At 44.7% G+C, this 2,139-nt stretch overlaps 1 pseudogene across 1 annotated transcript; it reads right to left on the bottom strand.

Annotated features, from left to right (window-relative positions):
- Positions 1-402: 402 nt before the first annotated feature.
- LOC306649643 (inhibitor of growth protein 1-like) lies at positions 403-1,678 on the bottom strand (annotated as a pseudogene). The gene has a single exon. The product of its transcript is annotated as an inhibitor of growth protein 1-like (transcript).
- Between the last annotated feature and the right edge of the window lie 461 nt (positions 1,679-2,139).

Raw genomic sequence — 2,139 nt, forward strand, 5'->3', positions numbered from 1 at the left:
TCCATGATTATATCACTTCTTTTGAGTTAACAAAAATGAACTCAATCATTTAAAAATGGCCATTTGGGGAACAGACCAGTATATAAAATATCTGCCATGTAAAAATTTAACCATTCACTTCATTTTTTTTTTTTTTTTTTTTGCAGTGCCGGGATGAAACCCAAGGCCTGGGGCTTGCTAGGCACTCTACCACTGAGCTATACCCCTAGCCCCACCATTTACCTTTTAAAAATAAGCTTCCAACTTTAAACTTTGTTATTGAATGTTATATGGATGTACATTATGGTACAAGAAACAAATTTGCTGTAGGCTTGTACTTGAGCAACCCGGCTAATTAAAAAAAATGTTCATAAAGTGGTAACATTATTTTCATTAAATAAAATAGGTAAATAATCTTTTCTTATCACACTTAATGTGTTAGGTTGCTTCCAAGTCACCCCCCCCCACACAAAAAAAATCAGTCTGAGACTCACTTAAGTGTTTAATTCAAACCTGTATTTGTAGTTCCTGAAACGTTGATCCACAGACCACTGTCTTCTTACACACGTGTACCAGTGAAAACAAAAGGCCAGGAGACTCACTGCCATCCCCATGAAGGGGACGTGCCTTTTCTAACATTCCTTGAAAAATATCCTCACACCTCAACGCAGGCGGCAATGGAATAAATACACTGGCTGATTCTGTTCTCCTCACTACTAGTGAATGTCCACAAACTACCTGTTATAGGCTCTCTCTTTTTTGGACTTCTCCAATGCTTTGTCCATCGTTTTCTCATCCCCCCCCCCACTTGCCCTTTGGTTTATGATTGAGTCCCACACACGAGAAGTGGAACCACTCGATGGGGCACTCGTCATTGTCGCAACCTATCATTTCTCCATAGGAGACCTGATCGCACAGACAGTACGTGGGCTCGTTTGGGTCGATGGGAAGGTTCTGCAGGGGATGCTTCCTTCTCTGCTTTGGCCTTGGAGCATTTTTTCTTCTTCGAGGTCCTTTGCTTTCTTCTCCTTGGGTGTTCCTAAGGTGATGTCATCATGGTCATGATTATTAGATGCTTTCTCTCGATTCTCATTGTTTGCGCTGTCGCAGGGAAACGCTTGTTATTTGGCCTTTTCTGCCTGCGTGATTGTCTCATTCTTTGACTTATCTTGGCCAGCTTTGCCGCTATTGCCAGTGGTGTCATTGATCTCTTGATTGTGCCTCAAAGAGTTCCACATGACTGTCCACTTGTCTGGTCCGGTTCTCCACCAGCTCCACCATCTGACTCAGGATCTGAATCTTCACATCGCCCAGCTCCTGGCTCCGAATCAGGCTCTCTGGATGCAGTGTAACACTCGGCGTTTTTGGGCACCATCTGTCTCTCGTTTAAACTTCTCATAAAATTCATCCAATTCCTTCAGGATTTCAAGCACAGACCGTCAACGAGGTTAGACCTGCAACAAGTCTAAGGCAAGGGCTTGGTGTAGTGTCCCGGGGTGGTGGCGAACCTCAACACCCACAGCCCGTGAACTGCGGCAGGACAGGGCGGCGCTTGCGGTGCAGGGCGCACGCGGAACCATGAAGGCAGTGGGGCAGGTTCCTCCATCAGGCGTAGACCACAGCTCTCCTGGATGACACAGAATCCCAAAACCCGCTCCCGCTGCCTCTCCCTTCAGGGTTCTGAGACCCCTGGGCTGGGCAGGTTTCACCCAAAACCCGGCCCTCGGTCACTCAACTCCAGGTCAAGCGCAGCCGCACCCTCCACTCAGCAGAGAGGCAGAGCGGCCACAGGGACTGCTGTAGTTTCATTGTAGAGATCTTTTACCTCTTTGGTTAGATTGATTTCAAAGTTTTTTTTTTTTTTTTTTTTTTTTGAGGCTATTGCAAATGGAGTTGTTTTCCTCATTTCCCTTTCAGCTGTTTCCTCACTTGCATATAAAAATGATTTAGATTTAGGCGTGTTGATTTTATAGCCTGCAATTTTGCTGAATTCATTGATGAGGTCTAGAAGTTTTCCAGGGGAAGTTTTTGGATCCTCTAAATATAGAATCATGTCATCCGCAAATAGTGACAGCTTAAGTTCCTCTTTTCCTATTCGTATCCCTTTAATTTCTTTAGTCTGCCTAATTGCTCTGGCTAGAGTTTTGAGGACAATGTTGA

This window comes from Sciurus vulgaris (assembly GCF_902686455.1).
Source record: "Sciurus vulgaris genome assembly, chromosome: 2".
Classification (NCBI taxonomy): Eukaryota; Metazoa; Chordata; class Mammalia; order Rodentia; family Sciuridae; genus Sciurus; species Sciurus vulgaris.